This window comes from Eleutherodactylus coqui, chromosome 8, assembly GCF_035609145.1.
Source record: "Eleutherodactylus coqui strain aEleCoq1 chromosome 8, aEleCoq1.hap1, whole genome shotgun sequence".
NCBI classification, from domain to species: Eukaryota; Metazoa; Chordata; class Amphibia; order Anura; family Eleutherodactylidae; genus Eleutherodactylus; species Eleutherodactylus coqui.
In genome coordinates, this window is record NC_089844.1 from 146,636,776 (window position 1) to 146,658,543 (window position 21,768).

General features: G+C 46.2%; 1 long non-coding RNA gene across 1 annotated transcript in view; it reads right to left on the reverse strand.

Annotated features, from left to right (window-relative positions):
- Positions 1 to 20,780, reverse strand: part of LOC136577612 (uncharacterized) — a 29,845-nt gene extending 9,065 nt beyond the window's left edge. Inside the window, exons 1-2 of the long non-coding RNA XR_010786521.1 lie at positions 20,714 to 20,780; positions 17,223 to 17,725 (exon numbers count right to left, since the gene is read on the reverse strand). This is a non-coding gene — a long non-coding RNA (uncharacterized lncRNA). The remainder of the gene's footprint in view (positions 1 to 17,222; positions 17,726 to 20,713) is intronic.
- Positions 20,781 to 21,768: the final 988 nt, after the last annotated feature.

The following is a 21,768-nucleotide window of genomic DNA, read 5'->3' on the forward strand; positions in this document are numbered from 1 at the left end:
AATGGAGCGGCAATACAGCATGTTCCACTGAATGCAATGGGCTGCCCGCGATCGCAGGATGAATGGTCGGAAAGGGGTTAAATATATAACCCCTTTCCTGCAATTCATCCAGAAATGTGTTACACTAAAAATATATACCGGCGTATAAGGCGACGGGGCGTATAAGACGACCCCCCAACTGTCACCTTATACGCCGGCAATACAGTGGAGCAAAGAATAAAAAGCATTACTTACGTTTTTAGATGATCTGCGGCGCTCCTGCAGGCTGTCACTCCCTCCTAATCCACGGCAGACAAGCTTTCTCTATGAAAGGCTTTAAATCCCTGCCTCCAGAAAGACACGTGCCTTCAGCCAATCACAGCCAATGACAATGATGTCATTGAATGGCTGTGATTGGCTGTGTTTCTGGAGGCGGGGATTTGAAATCCCCGCCTCCAGAAACACAGCCAATCACAGCCATTCAATGACATCATTGTCATTGGCTGTGATTGGCTGAAGGCACGTGTGCTTCTGGAGGCAGGGATTTAAAGTCTTTCGTGGAGAAAGCAATACTCTGCCGTGGACCAGGAGGGAGTGACAGCCTGCAGGAGCGCCGCAGATCATCTAAAAACGTAAGTAATGATTTTTATTCTTTGCTCCACTGTATTACCGGCGTATAAGGTGACAGTTGGGGGGTCGTCTTATACGCCCCGTCGCCTTATACGCCGGTATATATTTTTAGTGTAACACATTTCTGGATGAATTGCAGGAAAGGGGTTATATATTTAACCCCTTTCCGACCATTCATCCTGCGATCGCCGGCAGCCCATTGCATTCAGTGGAACATGCTGTATTGCCGCTCCATTGAATTCAATGGGCAAACATCGTTCTTCTCTGCTACAGCTGTTACAGCTGTGCCAGAGAAGAAGGATTTGTCTTCTATATGTTCTCAATGGGGTCAGCGCTGCTGCCGCTGGCCCCATTGAGCGCATATAGAATGCATCCATAGCGAACCGCGGGAGGGGCAGACTTTCATATCAGGCGGACACCTTATCTCCCCAGCCACTCACAGCAGGGGGGTGGTATAGGGCTTAAACGTTGCAGGGGGAAGTTGTAATGCCTTCCCTGTCTTTATATTGGCCAAAAAAAAGCGCTAACGTCTCAGGGAAGAAAGTTTAAGTAACCCGGACACCGCATGGTGTTCGTTACGGATAACGAACATACCGAACACCCTAATATTCGCACGAATATCAAGCTCGGAAGAACACGTTCGCTCATCTCTAATTATAGTTATACATTTATATAGTATGTTAGGCCAAAAAAAGACAATGCCCATCCAGTGCCGCTTGTTTCCACCCCTCTTGTTGATCCAGAAGAAGGCAAAAAAAAAAAAAGTGAGGCAGAAGCCAATTACCCCACCCTAGGGGAATAAATTCCTTCCCGACTCCATAATGGCAGTTAAAATAATCCCTGGATCAACACTCTTCAGAGAAGGTTCCATACTGACTCCAAGACCGCGATCACTTGGAGATGCCCCGTGAACCAAAAATATTGCCCTGGAGGTCTCCATTAATTAGAAGAATTATCTATTTGATAAGGGGCTCTGGATTGTGGTGGCATCTTCTGTATTTACCATCAAGACTTTATCGCTGGTTTGTAATTCTATCCTTATAAATTAACCCCCGGAGGCTGCCGCAAAGCAGTCCGATATGAATGCATTCCCTTCGACAAGAAATGTTCTGTGAAAACCTGACACATCTTTCTTCTGGGATCATTGTTCTGCGGCAGCGTCATCCTGAAGACTGACATTCCTGTCATGTATAAAATGGATCTAATGAGAAAATAAGTCTATTACTGAAAAAAAGCCATGTGAATGTAATGAGTCAGCAGGGTATCATGGGATTGTTTGTGAATTTATGATGGCGCTGAAGTCATGGGGCTTGGGGATGGCGTTCCGGAAGTCACAGACTGTAAAATGTCATTTTGCGGTGACAATGACTGCTTCTCCTGCCTCATCAGCTTCCACAATCCAATTATAATGTGAGATCCAGTTCTTGTGTCACCATTTCTAAGGGATGTGACCTATTTAACAGTTCGGACTACAGATGTTTCACCGTCCCGTAGACATGCGGATAACTCATATGACATGACTGATGAGGGGCGTCCATGACAGTATTGTCATCTACCATTTCTGATATATGGAAAATGTATATATTTTTTTGCAGGCGTCATGGAAATTTCTATGATGTTTTAGTACTGTAATTTTTGATATGATAATAACATTTTTTATACAAAAATCAGCCCTGTCAAGGTAAATGTATCCAAGCATGGGTCATCAAGATGGCCGGTCTTGTAATGCATGGATGAGCCGGATCTGACAAAGCGAGAGCCATTCTTGTGGCCAATAAAGGGTTGTCGAAAGTAAGAAACTCTCCTCTATAATGTCTGTATGCCCTAATGCAGCATGTGGACAGAGGTTATGTTCCTGTGACTGGGCCCGTAATTATAGTTCAAAGAAGAGCGAAAGTTTCAGATCAGATTATCCAAGATAGTTGCATGAAAGAATTAGCAGGATGCACAGGACCTACATCAGGCCAGACCTAATGTCATTGGTTTGGCTTTGGGCCTAAACTGGAGCTGACACCAGAGGTACCCAGTCTTCACCCTTTAACCCTATCAGTTGGGATGTGGGCTTCGCTGTGGGGTCACCAGGTCGTTACTCAGGAAGTGATCTCACTACAGTGACAGCTGACGCTACACAAGGCCTGGCCACATTTCCTGTCCAGGGGAAATTGACATATCGATCTGGACTGGATGGAGAAGAAAACCACAATGCTAATTAGAGACGACGTATCTTGCAGAAGAGGAACAAGGTCAGACAGCACGTGGAACAAAGGCAGTGGTCAGGACACAGAGAACTGGTTGAGAATGGTCATTCTGGCCAGAGGCTGGGGCAGGCAGTGAATAAAAGCATAGTCAGAGTAATCAGCCAGGGTCAGGAATGTAGTATGGATAACAAATGTCAGGAAACCAGGAAGTCGGAACGGATCTCGATGGCACCTTGAGCAAACCAAAAGGACGTCAATACTCAGGCACCCTTCATAGGTGAAGGATGCCTGATATTTCCCTGGATAATAGGTGATTGGCAGGGGAAGGAATATTTGGTGCGCACTGGTCTGCTGTGATAGAGCAAACAAATGTGGGGTCAATAGAGAGGAGATGAGTGCACACTATGGCCACGCAGGTGAGGTAAGTCAGCAGCTAAGGCTGCACGTTGTAAGTCGGTGTAGCCACAGAAGTTTTGGAAGAGAGAATCCAGCACCGATGATGTAGTTTTCATGTGCTATGACAACAACCGTTCTAGTGGTGCAACGGGGTACTACTGGGGGTCTGTTATTTTCCATGTTTGCATATAAGTTAGTGTCACTTTAAGAGGAGCATTGTTTGGAGGACCAGAGACTTCACCTCCATCCCTGCATGGGATTCATAGTACATCACTTATCCATGATAATGTCATGAACCCAGTATAAAAATGGCCGTAATCGGCCTCCAGTGAATCTTCGCTGGCCAGACTCCAGTCATGAGGCCTTGATGCCTATTTTCCGGGCCATAGCAGACAATGCTACCATGACCATCAGGAAGGCTTCTACCACCAGCCAGACCAAAGCAGCCCCACCTATGTCCGCTGTTGTTCACCCAGCAGTTCCCATGGCTATAGCTCCCCGGTGGATAGGAACATACCCAACCTCCATATCGGGACTATCCTGCAGTGGTTTGAAACGTGTAAGCATATTTGATCTTAACACATATTACATGAGCACTGGAAGTGCTTTTATCTATTTTTAAGGGCTCCTTCACACAAACATATTATTATAGCGTATTACACATCTGGGATTTATGTGTATTATACGCTGCACCAATCTGCCATAGACTCCCACTCATATTGTGCAAAATACGGGTGCAATAAAGATCGCAGCACGTTCTATCTTGGAGCATATTACGGGTGTTTGCACACCAAAATAGTGCATGGCGATCAGTGGCGCACAGCAAGTATGCAATTTTAAAACCTGCCTGCAATTCTGCATCCAAATTCACAGTTAGGCCTCCTTCACACGGCTGTAGGCGTTTTTTATGTGCGCCCACCAGCGCCATAAAAGCGTGTGAACAGGTGCACAAATCTAACCTTTTCGTGCACATGTTTAAACAGAACGGGCCCAGCGCATATACACCGAGGCCGCAATGCCGTTGCCTCCCCTTCCTTCCTCCTCGCCGGCTCACCTCCTTCTCTCCTTCCCTCCAGCTGTCTGCAATGGGAGTGGGCGGGATGGAGGAGGAGTTAAGCACCCGCCCCTTGTCTGCAGTCAGAAATAGCAGGGGGCAGAGCTTAGCTTTGCCCCTCCCATTGCAAATAGCCAAAGGGAAGGAGAGAGGAGGAGAGAAGAGGGTGGGAGTTTAGCAGTCACGCTGCTAAACTCCCTCCCACCTCCCTTCTCCGGCTGCTGTCATTGGCTCCCATAGGAGTCTAAGCAGTGGCCGACGTATTCCGGGCACAAAGATAGTACCAGGACTATCATTTCGGACCGGCGTGAAAGCGCCTGGCGCTATATTAGCCCGGCTAGGCGCTTTCAGGCCGCGGGAATACGGCCATGTGATCTGATGCATTGGAATCCAAGGCATCAGATTGTAGTGAATATCAGCCGACCGTGAAAACGGCGGCCGATATAGACTTGTGTGAAAGAGCCCTCAGACCTGTAGATTTTGGTGTGGAATTCCACAGCAACGTCCTGCAACATAATTCCATCCCGTGTGAAAAATCTCATATAAAAAATCCTCTATGTTTAGACTGTGAGTGATGTGTTTTGTCCTCTGGGTTATACAATTATGTAGCATGGCGCGGAGGCGTACAGGAAAATACACCGGAGAGGACAAATTAATCAGGAGTGACGAAGGATGCGCTAGGTAATTACTCTAGAAAATCACCCTTCCCCCTACTTAAAACTAATAGTTATGTAAAATGGGATTTCATGTCAAAATTAGCACATCACAAAGTGCAATTAGCATGAAATGAGCTGAGGTCCAGCAGAACTAATGGAGAGCTCTATGTCATTCAGATGCCGCCCGCTGGGGTGTAATAGCCCCCTAACTACAGATTTAGGGAGAATGGAGCCGCTCAGTCAAACAGAGAACATGAAATAATTCTTCATATCTGCTAGAACAAAAAAGAACAATGTGACTTATATTAACCCCTTAATGATGCGCCATTTTTTGCTTTTCACTCCCTGCTTTCAAAGAATCATCATTTTTTTAGTTTTCCAGCGACAGCCAAGTGAGGGTGTCCCCCCCCCCCATTGGTACCAGTTAATGTATGATATAATGCACTGAAAACTTTTAACAATATCTAAAAGGTGGGAAATGGAGGAAAAAACCAAAACACAATTGCGCCATTATATGGTTTTAACGGAGTGTGGCAAAAATGACATGTTGTCTTATTCTGTGGGCCAATATGAAAGCGTCAATGCTGAACGTTTATAGTTTTCTGTTGTTATACTATTTTTTTTAAAATAAAATATTTTTTAAAGAAAAATGACTTTCTGTTGCCATCCTGAACACGATAACGTTTTTATTTTTTTGTGGATGGCGTCGCGTGATGGCTTGCATTTTTGCAGGATCACTTCTAGTTTCTATTGGTGTCATTTTAGAATACAATTATATTGCTTTTCATTAAAGTTTTATTTGGAGACGGGGTGACCAAAAACAGCGTAATTTTGGCATTGTGTATTTTTTTCTTATGGCAATTAACATGCTGGATGAATAATGTGTTATTTTAATAGGTTGGACGTTTACAAAGATGACAACAATCAGTAAGTATGTGGTTTTTTTTGTAAAAACTGAAAAGGTTTTTTTTCTATAACGTAATATTTTTATTTTTTGTCATAATTAGTAAAAAATCTTGACTTTACTTGGTGGCCTTGCCGCAGCCCATCAGCTTACTTTTTGGGCCAAAATGCAAACTAACACCCACATTTATCAGTGTGTTTTTTTGCATGCAGTGTGATATAGATGCTGGGGAAGCCCAGGATGTCATGCCAGTGTGGCGCACTAGGGTGATACAGGGCAATCCACTTTTTTTTTTTCCAGTAGGGGTTGTATTCCTGTATGGTATGGCACACTTATCTATGGCTCCCATCCTTGGTATTGGTTCATATGTGCAGACTATGTTGTCTGCAGTCACCCCTGAGGGAAGGTGGGGGTAGGTCTTTCAGTGACCCCCTTGTGTGTGTGGCCGAGCATTATCATGATGCCTCTTGGAAGCCGCCATGAGATGAACACGTGACTGTAGGATGTACTGAACATATCGCTGAGCTGTCATTGTCCCTCATACCACTGCTACAGGGGACTGACTGTTGTATGCGATGGCCCCCCAGACCATCAGAACAGCAGGGGGCAGTGTGCCACTCCACAATAAAGGCAGGATTGAGACGCTCAGCCCGAGGTCTCCAGACACGAACACAGCTGTTGTCAGTGTCCAAACTAAACCTGGATTCATCGCTGAAGACAACCCCGTAGCGTCCAATTTCATAATTCATGGCATCACTGCAAACAGAGGTAAGGGTGGGTGTTAAAGGCCGTACATGTAATGGAGGCCGTGAGACCAAATCTCCTTCAGCTAAACGCCTAGAAATGGTTCCGACAGACAAAGAATGTAAGGATGGCGCCACCTGTCTCTGGATGGCGGACAATGAAACAGCTGAAGGTGCTTGTTGGATGATCAGACAATCCTCTCTACAGGTGGTCTGTCGAGGGCGTCCTGATCCTGGTCACATTTTGTGCCCCCACACATCCACTGGTCCCAACACCCTCTAACAGTCTTGTCAGACGCTCCTTTCTACTAGTGGTCTGTCGGGGGTCCTGAGCCCGCTCACCTTGTGTGCCCTCACACACCCACTGGTCTCAACACCTCCTAACAGTCTGGTCAGACGATCCTTTCTACTGGTGGTCTATCAGGCGTCCTGAGCCCGGTCACCTTGTGTGCCCTCACATATCCACTGGTCCCAACACCTTCTAACAGTCTGGTCAGACGCTCCTCTCTACTGGTGGTCTGTAGGGGGCATCCTGAGCCGTCTCCTTGTGTGCCCTCACACATCCACTGGTCCCAACACCCCCTAACAGTCTGGTCAGATGCTCCTCTGTACTGGTGGTCTGTTGGGGGGTCCTGAGCCCCGTCACCTTGTGTGCCCTCACACATCCACTGGTCCCAACACCTCCTAACAGTCTGGTCAGACGCTCCTCTCTACTGGTGGTCTGTCGGAGTCCTGAGCCTGCTAACCTTGTGTGTCCTCACATATCCACTGGTCCCACCACCTCCTAACAGTCTGGTCAGACGCTCCTCTCTACTGGTGGTCTGTAGGGGGCATCCTGAGCCCTGTCTCCTTGTGTGCCCTCACGCATCCACTGGATCCAACACCTCCTAACAGTCTGGTCAGATGCTCCTCTCTACTGGTAGTCTGTTGGGGGTCCTGAGCCCAGTCACCTTGTGTGCCCTCACGCATCCACTGGCCCCAACACCCCCTAATGTGCCCGTCTCAGACTCTGGTAATGGGGTGACATCTCTTCTCTGCGTCGTAGAGGCGTCTATTGGTCAACAAGCTCTACACAAGCGGAAGAAGAGGTCACTACACACAAGGAGCCACCAAGAGACTTTTATACGCCGAGGCTGGAACCACTTTTAGGGTCTTGCATGAAAAGACAGTACATCTAATCACCACAACGCTCATCATTTACATATCTGCCTGAGATGGAACTGCAGGATGGGTTTTGCAGCAAAACAACAACTTCTTCTAGGCATGGGATTGTTTTTCACAATGAGTGTATATATATATCTCAAAATTGTTCTGGAACATTGGCTAACGCACTTTACACATAGAGAGTGATGTAGTGGATAAGACCTCTCATGAAGAAAAGGGCACAGGTGGATTGAAGAGGGATCTTTACATGTTTCTCCTGCATCTTGACATCATCGCAGGTGGCGACGAGGATTTATCTGCTGGAGATGGGGATGTATTTTGCATGGAATCACAAGGATCAAAGAAGGGTGAAATATGCTTCTCCACGCACCACATATAGCTATTTTTTTCTACTTTGTAGAATATTCTAAGATACCTTTCAACATTTGGAGCACCCGTTCCAGTAGAGGAATATATGCAACAAATATAAACTGAATGACCCCTTTATTAGGGACCCCAGACCTTCCCTGTATGGAATTTAAAGCTATGACCCTGGGGTGCAGCATAAAATCACATGACAAGTTTTCTGTGGATCAGTTTCAGTATGAATCCACATTAGATGGGAAAATCCAGCGATCTGAGGGACTTCCAATAAGATCACATGGCCATCGGTGCTGGACTAGCCGGGGCCGGGATGTCACTGTCCCCATGTAGGGTTTTCTCACATAACAGTGTGGAGAGTATAGCGCGAAGGGTGAAATTGAGGAAGACCATTCAGCAAAAGGGAATCCTGTGAGCGGAAACAACTTGTTATTGAAAGGGGTCAGAGGAGGACTTCAGGAACAGTTTTGACCAACAGGCGCTAAACAGTCAAGGAAACTGTAGCCGAATACAATGTTGGTTTCCAACAAGCATGTAAGTCTGCACAACTCGCCGTTCCTCCACACGGATGGGTATAACAGCAGACAACAAGTTCCAGCACCATTGTGTCTAAGAGAAACAGAGAGGTGAGACTCCGGGGAAAAAGAGCACAAAAATTTTTATCATTGGGCAGCGGAAAAACATCTCCTGGTCAGATGAATCCAGATTTCTGTTGCCCCGTCCTGAGGGGAGGTCAGAATTTGGTGCAAGCAGCATGAATCTTTGACCCCTTCCTGTCATCAGTTCAAAGCATGTCAGCACCTCCATCTAATCTGCAGTAACTGCAAGGGGGCCGATATACTTGCAGTACAATTTCCCCACTTAGTGGAATCTACGCGATGATGAATTTATGCGGTTCTGAAGGCCAAAGGCGGTACAACTAGATGGGGGTTTCTAATAAAGGAACCTTTCAGTGTATATTACTTTTTACAAATTTCTGCGTCCCTAAGATACGCTTCTATTTTTGGGACTCGATAAAGTTCTGATGACGTAGCCTTTTTGCAGCCTTCTGAAGCTGTGCTCTATGCACGTCTTATAGAACTATGATGTAGGGTTTCCTTTGTTTCATGTGTCATTTACTGGAAGGTAAAGCAACAAAAAATTACCAATGCCACAGTCCCGAGAATTACAGAGCTGGAGCTATCACTATGTCTAATGAGCTCTTCTGTTTCATCATTAGTGTCAGCACTAATTAGTACAATGGATCTTTTCACCATTTGCCGGCAGCGATGATCAAATATTTACCCTTTAGTTATATGACAGTGTAGGTGAAGAAGTGTTATATACTTGTTTATGCCTATTCTATCATATGGAGGTAATCAGCACATACACTCATTGTCAGAAACAACCCCTCCCCCAAAAGGAATTGTCAGAATGGAATGAAACTTCATATGTGTGATTGTAACGCTGTTATAAGTAAGTGATTATAATATCAGAGCAAAAGAACTTATTGTCGGAAACTGACCCCTTGAAGGGAGGCTCTAGTACCCTGTTGTACCACCTCTAGATTGTATAGATGTGATACGGACTGGCATGGAGGCTCTGGTACCCTGTTGTACTGCCTCTAGCTTGTATACAAAATGTGCTACGGGTGGGTATAGAGGCTCTAGTACACTGTTGTACCACCTCTAGCTTGGATACAAGATTTGATAAAGGTGGGCATGGAGGCTCTGGTACCCTGTTGTACCGCCTCTACCTTGGATACAAGATGTAATACGGGCGGGCATGGAGGCTCTGGTACCCTGTTGTACCGCCTCTACCTTGGATACAAGATGTGATACAGGCAGGCATGGAGGCTCTAGTACCCTGTTGTACCGCCTCTAGCTTGGATATAAGATGTGATACAGGTGGGCATGGAGGCTTTAGTACCCTATTGTACCGCCTCTCACTTGGATACAAGATGTGATACGGGTGAGCATGGAGGCTCTACTACCCTGTTGTATCACCTCTAGCTTGGATGTAAGATGTTATACGGATGGGCATCGAGGCTCCAGTACCCTGTTGTATGGCCTCTAGCTTGGATACAAGATGTGATACAGGGGGCATGGAGGCTCTAGTACCCTGTTGTATGGCCTCTAGCTTGGATACAAGATGTGATATGGGCAGGCATGGAGGCTCTAGTACCCTGTTGTATCACCTCTAGCTTGGATACAAGATGTTATACGGGTGGGCATGGAGGCTTTAGTACCCTGTTGTACCATCTCTAGTTTGGATACCAGATGTGATTAGAGCAGGCATGGAGGCTCTAGTACCCTGGTGTGCCACCTCTCGCTTGGATACAAGATGTGATACGGGGGCATGGAGGGTCTAGTACCCTGTTGGACTGCCTCTAGCTTGGATACAAGATGTGATACGGGCATGCATGGAGACTCTAGTACTCTGACCGCCTCTAGCTTGGATACTAGATGTGATACAGGTGGGCATGGAGGTTCTAGTACCCTATTGGGCTGCCACTAGCTTGGATACAAGATGTGATACAAGCAAGCATGGAAGCTCCAGTACCCTGTTGTATCGCGTCTAGCTTGGATATAAGATGTGATACAGGTGGGCATGGAGGCTCTAGTACCATGTTGTATGACCTCTAGCTTGGATACAATATGTGATACGGGCAGGCATGGACGCTCTAGTACCTTGTTGGGTCGCCTCTGGCTTGGATGCAAGATGTGATACGAGGAGGCTTTACTGTCTTATTGTGATGCAGATTCAGGATACGGTACAACAAAAGGAGTTACAAAAATATAAAAAATGTATCTACGAACAAAGAAATCCAAGTAGCAAATAGTATATTAGCAAGTAAAAATTACTGTTTTGGAAGTAGTATTGTCCCATACCTGATCAGGAGGATCAGGTGAAATGGAGGGGGTATGTAGGGGGGCAGCCCCTCTATGTACCTTTTTTATTAATATTGTTCGTTTATTTTACTATTTGCCCAGCAAGATGAATTGGTGAGGTAATGCTGCAAAATATTGTACATTTGTTGTAACTTTGTTGTTTAAGTCTGGCTAGTGGGTGACGCGGGGTCATGTTAACATGCACCTCTCTTATGGAGGGAAGTGCAGTTGCAGTGAAGAAAGAGACAGGAGGTGTTAGCTGCAGCTGGTGTAGAGTCATACCTGGAAGGTTCTAAGGGCAAGAAATAGTGATGGAATTCCAGAAAGAGTTGTTCGAGTCTGTGTTCTGATTTGCTGATGGAAGTGAACAGGAAACTTTGGTTATCTCAGCTGAAGCAATCAGTCCTCACGCTCCGTAAGTGTGCTCCACCTCCACCTGAATTACAACCTGTCCTGGTGTACTGGGAGTTCTGCAATACATGTTTTTCTGTTCCAGCATTAATTCATGATCAAGTGATGGATAAACGATCCGCCCCGGTTCCCAAAACATTGCGCACTTCCACTTACGTGTATCCACCATCCTAACCTGATCCACATGGTATTGCAGCATAGTCTCATTCACTTCAATGAAGCTGAGCTGCAATCCCAGACACAACCTTGGACAGGTGTGGCGCTGTTTCTGGAAGAAGACAGACAGGTTTTTCTGATCCTGCACAACCCCTTTAATTGTGTCCTTTGTGTCTCTTTGTCTTTCTCTCATACTGGATTGCAAATCTCTTCAGCCCCCTGAGAAGATGGGCCAATCACATAACAATCATATTAATGGGTGTGAAATAATTGTAATTCGATCAAGTAGGCGTTCTGCTGGGATGCTGCAGATAGTAGGGGTCAGGCTATGAGGGGGCAGTTTGCCAGGTGCACGCTCTCATTTCACCATTACAATCATTGTAAGGGGTCGGGCGTATTTGCGAGCGTTCAATTTACGTACGCAATATGCAGATAATAGAACCCATTGATTTCAATGGCTTTGTTCTCATTTCTCGAAAAAAAATCAGACTTGCTCTATCTTTCTGTGTATTTGCGGACCAAAGCTCCCCATAGAAGTCTATGGGGGGTGCACAAATGTGCATGCAATACGCAACAGGATGTGCAATGGGCAGCGCAATTCCGTGAAAAAAAGAACACAGTCTTGAGAACGAACCCATTAACACCGATGGATTCTATTCTCTGTACATATTTTACACGGGCAAATACGGTCGTCTGGAGCTGATTTTAGAAATTGACATTTGCTTAGCCAGTTGTGTACTATCATGTGAATGAACACTAAGCATAAGGCTGGATACAAGAATAACTCAGCTTCACAAAAGACCTCTACTGTACTCTGTTGTGTCAGAAATGCCGATCTAAGGGTCCCCATACAAAATAGACTTTAGCGGACCAAACTGGCTGATAACAGCGGAGCAACTAATGGGAATGGGAGCAACTTAAGCCCCATTTACACAGGATGACTGTCGGGTAGAGATGAGCGAGCATACTCGGTAAGCCGATTTACTCGAGAGAGCATCGCCTTTTTCTAGTAACTGCTGGCTCGTCCCTGAAGATTCCCCGTGCCCCCCTCCCAAGTCTTCAGGGGCGAGCCAGCAGTTGCTCAAAAAAGGCGATGCTCTCTCGAGTAAATCACCTTACTGAGCATGCTCGCTCATCTTTACTGTCGGGCAAACGATGCCCGACACTCGTCCCTGCATGTACTTGCTTCTGTGCTATTGCACAGGAATGAGTATCGTTGGCTCGCAGCGGGGTGGCTGGAGATTTTACTCCTCGCTCTCCCCCGCCCCTCTCCATTCACTTAACACAGCGGCTGTTCAGTGCTGAACTGCTACTATTTACACTGAGCGATCATCGTTCAGGATTTTAAGCTGCATAAAATCCTGAATGATGACTGTTTAGTGTAAACAGCATGTTTACAGTTAAAGTGATGTTAAAGTGAATGGAGAGAGGGGTGGGAGAGCGAGGAGTGAAATCTCCAGCCGCCCCGCTGCGACCCAACGATACTCGCTCCTGTGCAACACCATGCGAGCAAGTACATGCAGGGACGAGTGTCAGGCATTGTGTAAATGGGGCTTTAAAAGGGGTTGTTCAATTGTAAACTTCTGATGGCCTATCACCAGGATAAGCTATAAATAATAGATCTGTGGGATTCTGCTATCTGGGACCCTGCCGCTCAGCTGTTTGTTGGTTCTGTGCTTGTGCTCATAGGACAAGCTGATTTCTGCAGGAAGAAGACAGCTCCCTTCCCACTGCAGTGGCCAGGCTTGGTATTACAGGCAAAGTTGCTATTCATTTCAATGGCTTCTTGGCCTGCAATACCAAGCCTGGCTACTGTGGTGAGAACAGAGCTGTCTGCTTCCTGAAGAAAACGGTTCAGTACACGAGTACACAGGCCCAGGGAACAGCTTATTGACAGGGATTCCAGCAACAGACCCCCGCCAATCTAGTGTTGATAACCTATCCTTCTAATAGGCCATTAATAGTTTACAACTAAACAATCCCTTTAACAACCTAAAAATTATATGGGGGAAAGAAGGATCGCGGATATTGAATTTCAACAGTGGATCCTATTGCTCTTTGGGAGATAAGCTGGTGTAGGGGTTCCAGTGGTATGTGGCTGCACAGCCTGTGGCCCGCTAGACCAGAACGGAGTAGTAACCCCAGGCTTATCTCTGCTGACCATTGAAAGTCTGTCCTCCGTAGCCGGTGCCACGCCAATGTACAGCTCCAGTTTGGGATTAGGCCACACCAGGTTCACCTGCTCGGAGGGCACCAGAGGGTTCGGGGATATGTGTGATAAGTAGGCTGAGACGTCTTGCTGGCAACTTGTAACCTTCAGTTGCAAATATTAACCTGAAACAGTTCTCAACTGGAGACAGTTCTTAAATGCGACTTTGTGTGTTTGCACGGGTAGCTAGTAGAGCGCGAACGGAGGAGTCGACTATATGTCTTTCCCAGTGATGAAGTGTGCTTAAACATCTCTCACTTCCTCAATGGCTAGAAATCCACAATAATTTTTGTACGTGCACCCTACTCTGCTCCCATGGGTTACTCCTCTTCTGGCTCACCCCTACTTATGTTCTCTCCCTTGTGTCCGAAAACACAACACCATCTCCTCCATTCCAATCTCCACTTAAAGAGACAGTACATAGTTAAAGTATAAAACACTATACACAATCTTCTCCCTGTTACACCAGCACCAAAGGGGTCTGGCTGTTGCTTACCTCCCTAAACACATCAACACTCAGCCAAGCCAAACATTGGGGGTGTGAAGGATCCCATATGGGGGTTCCCCAAGGTGGAGTAAGGGGAAAATAGGGGCCCTGCCATCAAATTCTTACAAAAGTTTTTGAGAAGAGGGGTTCCTCTACGCTCAGGACAGAGGCAGGGGGCTGTATGTCTGTTGAGACTCCCACGCTTCTGGAAATGACCATGATTACAGCTTTACATCATCACAGACTAGGGGCAGTGGTGTGAGCCGAGGAGCTCGCCAGACGTGTTGCAGTGGAGCCACAAAACAAATTAAGTTCATCCGGAAATGGGAGACAAGTTAGACCTTATAATGTTACATCATATAACAGTATAACAGAGTTCAGTCTCCATAATTTCAGGTGCTGGAGTGTGCACGTGGCACGGCCTCTGTGTAGTGGAGGTAATATGAAATGGAAAATCGAATGGAGCAGTCAGTAAGGTCTCGGTATCCGGGGTTCATAAACGAGCGCTGCCGCGCTGGTATGCAGTCTAGCTTAAGTAAATATACAGGTCATGCTCTTCGTCCTGAAGGTTATGCCCAGTGGCAGAAGAGGGCGCATGGCAGATTTAGCTGAGAGAAGAACGTCTCTGGTTCAAAAGTCTTTCTTCTAGCAGAGTTGTATCGTGTGCTTGTTGCCAGTATATCAGGTTAGGGCACTCCGATGGCTATGTCATGAATAAAGGCTGAATTGAAAGTCCTTACCCCTTTCCAATCCACTGTCTGATGTCTAAAGACATTCTGATTGAGGGCTGTACAGCTTCCAATGTCGGAAGACGTCCGACAGGGTATTCTTACTGTAGATTACTGGCCGCTCTGTTGCCGGGGGCCTCTCCAACATGTCCAATACCGCAGTACTGGCTCTAGCCAGCAGGTGGCGCCATTGTATAATGCCAGAAAAAGAAAACCCCCTAGGAAATACTGAATCCAAAATTGGATTGCAAAGGGTTAATCTCCACTTCCTTTTCTCAGCCCTGGTGTGTCATGTGACCTCCTCCCCCGATGGGTAAATTACTTCATGAAAAGCACATTCAGCATTTTCTTTTGGCTAAAAGCTGAGTGGTTGAGTGGAAACCGAATTGACCCCATTATAGTCAATGGGGTTTATTCCATCTTGAGATGGCACCGTTCAGCTGCAGGGATTCATTCCCCTTTCCTGATCCCTGAAAGAAACAGGAAAGTGGAACCTTGGGCGCAGGTGTGAAACCACCCAAACTCAAAATTCTTGGATTGAACTAGCTAGCAGAAAAATTATGTCCAACATCAGGCAGCGTCCATTAATCCTCAGCTTTAGGGTGCGTTCACACGAACGTATATCGGCTTGGTTTTCACGCTGAGCCGATATACGTCCTCCTCGTGTGCAGGGGGGGGGGGGGGAGGATGGAAGAGCCAGGGGCAGGAACTGAGGCTCCCGCCCCCTCTGCACTATTTGCAATGAGAGGAGGCGGGACGGGGCCAGGGCTAAGGTCCGCGAATTAGCCCCGCCCCATCACGCCTCTCCCCATTGCAAGTAGTGCAGAGGGGCGGAGAGGAGGCAGAGAGGGGGCGGGAGCTCAGTTCCTGCTCCTGGCTCTTCCATCCTCCCCCCCCCCCCTGCACACGAGGAGGACGTATATCGGCTCGGCGTGAAAACAGAGCCGATATACGTTCGTGTGAATGCACCCTTACATATACTCAGGAACTATTCTCAAGTACATCACCCCTCTACAGGGGAGCTGGGCAAACAGCTGTTGGATGAACAATCGGTACTCCTAAATTGTTAAATGTGTGCAGGCTGCTTAAGTAAATGTGCGCCATCGTGGTTTTTTTGTTCTACTAAAGATTTTATGTATTTCCTGAAGTTTACCTTAAACAAAGGATGATTTATAGCCGAGGGTGAAAAAGATAGCAAAGACGGGAAATGAAGATGTTTCTAATTATCTCATGTTTCATTCTGTCACTCGGTGAATTCTATAAGAAACGATCATTATTAGAGCAGAACTTATATTAGTTTTCAATAATTAAAATAATCCCGTTTTCGTCATTTCGCCATCTTCATAGTGGGATGAAATTAATTACGTTTATTTAAATGTAAAAAATAACGCTTCAAGCCAGTCTTCCTCACGGAAAAGACTTAGAGGGGTTGTACCAAGTTTAGACGTAATCCACACGATGACTATCTTATCAGTGGGGACTTCCACAATCACGAGACTAGGAGTCCCGCAGGTCACTGAATTAAAGGGGTTATGTAGGAAGCGACTGCCGGGATATACCAGGGTCGGAGCGGAAGCACTGCTCCAACCCCTTGTGTAGTGGCCGGCAGTCGTAATTGCAAGCGCAGCTCTCATTCAAATCAATGGGATCTGCTCTTGTAATTGCAGGCTGAGGTCTCACTGATTTCAATGAGAGCTGCAATTGCAATTCCGAGTGCGGTAATTGCAGCAGTTGAGCATATGCATTGCTGCTCTTTGCACTTCCATGGGGCTGCCGGAGATACTCAAGCTCTCAGCGATCACTTTGCGCTTAAAGACACACGATTATTGCTCAAAAGACATCTTTTGAGCGATAATCGTTGTGCCTAAACCAGGCATAAGGTAGCTATACTGACAAGAGCTGAGTCTGCAGTCTCAGAGACTTTGATACCGAGGTTTACCCCAATTGCATTCTCAATTTGCAGTTTCGTGGCATGTAATTCTTAACCCTTCATTGTGCCTGTGTGACTTGTCCTCTTGATCTGTAAGCTTCATCTTTGAACAGCATTACTGATATGCTCTGCCTATATTGATTCTTATTGTGCATGAAGGACTATTGATCCTTAATCAGTTCCTCACAATGGGTGAATCTACAGTAAAGGTTAATAGTCTACTTGTTGATATACTATTTTCTACTTTGCATTTCTTTGTTTGTTAATAAATATTGCATAATTCTGTTACTCGGTTCTGCTACATCACATCCTTAATCTGTGTTGTGATACCACCTGTAGCGTCTTACCGGCACTGGATGGGAGCCTCCGGTGTAGCAGCTGCAAGTCTGGAGAGTAGTTAGATGGAAGCCAACGAGAAGTCTCGGTTTGCAGTACAAAGGATGAGGCGGGTAACGTAGTCAGATAGTAAGCCAGGAGTCGGTATCAGGAGGTCTTGTCGTAATCACAGAGGAACAGGGGGAAAGGGAGCTGATCAATGTTGTGGAGCAGAATAATCTCACACTGAGGGGGTGGGAGGGCCAGGCTTTTATAGGAAGTCCAATTAACAGGTAGGGTGGAGCCCAACCAGGGACTCAATTAGGGTTACAGGAACAAGGCTGAGTTTCAGAAAGAGATCTGTCAAAGGGCTGGATATCTCAATAAAAAGGACTACTGCCTGGAGTGCAGGAGGTTCCTGATTTGAGTCCTGACACCACCTACCCTACAGACGACACACCAGGTATGCATTTTGGAGATCAGCGGGGGTTCTATTCCCTTTGGATAGAAGTTGAATTTCCTTTTTCAGGCAGCCCTATTAATAAAGATAGTGAGGTCACTGTTCAGGATCATTATCTACAGGATAAAGCTGCTACAAACAATGTCTCTTCTTCTAGAGGACCCCACATGTCAGCTTATTACACAGACCCAGTCATTGAAATGGGATTTGTATAATACTCTTTTTCAGTGATGGTGCTGCAGAATTAAACATTTATTGCTAAGCTCAACAGTTTATAACTGAACACTGGGGGTGTCACCAGAAGAAGGTCCTGTGATCAGCCCATCATTAAGGGGCCCTTCTAACTAAAGGGATTGTTAAAGCAGGCAACCCCTTTAAACTTAACATTGAGACCATGATTGTAAGGAGTTTGATGATATATGTGCCTCCACATAGTCTTCCTTAGGGTGCGTTCACACGAGCGCATAAACGGCGCGTTTTTGCGCCCAATCGTATAAACGTGACCACCTGAGGCATTGGTTTCCAATGTATTCGTTCGCACGGGCGATTTTACGTCGCGTAAAAACGGCAACCCGAAAAAAAACCGGAACATATGCGACCGAAATACGCGCCAACGCATATTCGATGGCCGAAAAGATAGCTTGCAAAGCAGGAACAAATGAAAATACGCTTTCTAGCTCTGGTCGTGATCGGCGAAAAACGTTCTTTCCGGCGATTATACGCTGCGCTCGTGCGAACGTAAATACGCCTACACTCGTGTGAACGCACCCTCAGGGACAGAAATTAAATTTCCCTAATGAAATAACCATTATAGTGCATCTTTCCTGAGAACTCTGAATTGTGCCATTCCTCTGTCTTTCTTCCTGGAAATGTATGAATAAATTGACAACTGGGTGTTACCATCCCTCTTGTCAATGGGATGTGTCATTACACTGTAGGACAGTGTCCAGTCAGTGCTGTCAGTATCACACTGTGTCGGTACACACTACCTATATACTCTGGAGTTCTTGCAGACTTTGAATCGATGTGTTCAGATATCTTGTTTGGGTCTCCCTCTGTTTGCATGACTTGTTAAGTCAGTTGTTGTACAATTTGTGGTGGGTGGCCATGTGCCGTAATCTGGGCACCGTGCGGGCCAATCTATGGTTCTGATACCTTGTGGGATTTGTTTTGTGATTACTGCAGTATGTGCACAGGCATTATTTTGTTGGAAGATAACATTTTGGATGGTGGTGTAGTGGCCCAAAGTCTATATATCTGGCCCCTCCATAATTGTCATACATGTCATGTCTTTTATGTGGATGAACTATGCAAAGTGTCTTGTCTGCTGTTATGTGTATTTCACAGCTGCAGCATGCAAGAGGTTAATGCCTGAAAGTGGCTGGGATATGTCTGGAAAATGTAACAAGTTTGTCTAGTCCCACGGTGTTGTATGAATATAAATATGAGGGATTGAAAGTTAGGTGTTGTCTTCAGCTGAGGCTATCTACTTCAACGGCCGTGAGAAAGGAGTGAGAGTGCCAACCACATGGGAGTACCTTCAACCCTCATGTGGTAAAGTGATGGACACAGAGAAAAGGTATCCTGAGGCCTACCATTCCAGGAAACACTTTTGAGAAGTGAAAGTAAGAGAAGAAAGGAGTCCACCGTGCAGTCGTTAATCTACTGAGTTCAAGTGAGTGTCTGCGCAGTGTTATGTCCCCCTCCGGTGTTATCCTGCATTCCGGAGTGTGTGTGTCCAGGAGCGGAGCATTACAGATGAGACTATAGGCCCAATAGCATCCTGTGTCCTTCCTCCCTGACCGTCAGCTCAAAACTGTCTTTTCCTGCACGAGTGAGTAAAGCTGTGCTCTGCCAAGTAAGAAGTCACTGCCTGTTCCCAGTGATTGGAGTTCTCAAGTTTAACCGTGTGTGGACTCTCCTTATTTCTATCACCGGGTAATCAACGGTGTGAAAGGATCGGTGGCGTCACGAGTGACAGTTTCTACAGTCCACTACACAACTATACAGGTAAGCACTGTCACAGCGTTGCCTGGAGGAGACCTAGCGGTGCCTTGGCTGAGGTTACATGCGTCCCTCCAGAGAGTAGTCTGGTTGAGCCACTGTGACAAGTGCCATCTCTACCTTGTCAGCTCCTCAGCATGGGTCTCGTGTCTTGGCCGCTGCAGTGGTCATGAAGGGTATGACAACAGTGTGTACCAATCTGCCCACATACTTGCGGACAGTCATTGTGCCACCAACCACCAATCCCATCCTGCTGCCACAATTGATTGCCCCCCAAACCATGACTCCAGGACCTGTTTGGCTCTCTGAAATCACAGCAGGGTGGGACATTTCTAAAAAAAAAGGTGATGGATATATTGACGATTATCACTCTGTCCCAGACATATTTGGGACTCACTAAACATAGCTGCTCTCCATTCATGTGTCCAGCTGCATCTAGCAGCACACCAGGTTAGTCGTTGCTGGCAGTGAAATCAGGGTAATAGAACTTGCTGTATGGGGGTTCGAAAAGGCAACTGTTATGATCGTGTGGGCAAACTAAGCATGGGGCCCACACGATCGTGACCATGGAACGGATACACACGCACAGGTTTCTGACAACTGGCCCTGAACTACAGGGAAAATGATAAGGCCCTACCTACTATGCAGGGCGATCGCCTCTATAAGGGCGGCCCCACGCTGGAACATCGGCCCTGCTCTCACTGAAGGCGGAATACTCCCAACCAGGCGGAACTGACCCAATGCACAAACTCACCACACAACCTCGCACTCCACAGCAGATGGAAAAGCTGAATATAAAAGTGAGGTGTTAGTTTGTACATTGGCCAATGAACTTAAGCTGCAAGACCCGGCAAAGCCCCTCATGTCTTGCAGTCCATACACTAGCAAGATACATCTACTAGAGGACCCTAGCGGCCACCCTAGCGCAGAAATAGCAAACAAACTCAGCAGAACAAACTGACACAAAACTGACAGAAAATAAACGTACAAACAGACATGAACCAGCAAGACACCAAACACACAGCAAGCTGCAACAGACAAGGATTCATAACTCCTTACCCTGAACACCAAACATACAGCAAGCTGTAATGGACATGGATACATGACTGCTCCCTCGGGACACTAGACAGACACTGACAGGAGCAGGGTTTATATGTGAGCCAAGACCCAGGAGATTGGCTAGCAGGGAGTCACCACACCTGAGCTCTATGACAATCTGTGGGCAAAAAAAAAAATCTTCTTACATAACTCACATACCACTTATATGCTAAAACAATGGACCATTTTGCATAACAAAGGGCCCTATTATTTGCATACTGCCCTTCATATAGAGAAACATCCATCCAAGTTTCATAACTTTTCTGCAACTCTGAGTGTGACGCTTTCAATTTCTCCCAGTGCACATAAGAATGTCGCAGAACTTTTCAGCCTCGTCTTGTAACTTCGCCAGCCGTGTTCGGCGTGCCCATACATCTCCGCAGTAAGTCAGCACAATTACAGATGTCTTTAGTGTTCTGTATTATTCAAATTGCGCTGCTTGTGATGCGGGTAGTAAATGATCCTGTATTATGCCGGTGACATTTCACACAATTCAGCTCCATTACCATGAGTAATTAGAGGAATTTTATTGCCTATATTTACGGTCTTTTATCTTGTAGACTTTAACATTCGCAGATTCTTTTATTTAGGAGCGGCAGACCTATTTGTTTGCAAGATAATGAGGTTTTGGGTACATGTGTTCAGATTGTTAACCAAAGCCCCACAATAGGAGGAATTACAAATCAGGGTAATTATCAAGTTGTATTTTCTAGCAGAACAGTCAGGAAAGTTTGTGTCTTGCCTGCACGCTGAGTGCACACCGCTACATCTACCGTGTTCACAGGTGAGATCGGTCTTTAGAATAAGCCCTGATACATGGGAATCTGTTACCAACTGCACGGAAGACATATGTGATCTCATTAGCAGGACATGGAGGTTAATGTAATAGAAATAGCTGGTGACAATGGCACATTGACACTTGGGGTAAAAGTGAAGTTTGGGGTATATAGCAATCGCCCGCTGCGCACGGGCAGATTTGCAGCTTGGAAACCAGAGTGAGCGCCTGCCTCCGGATT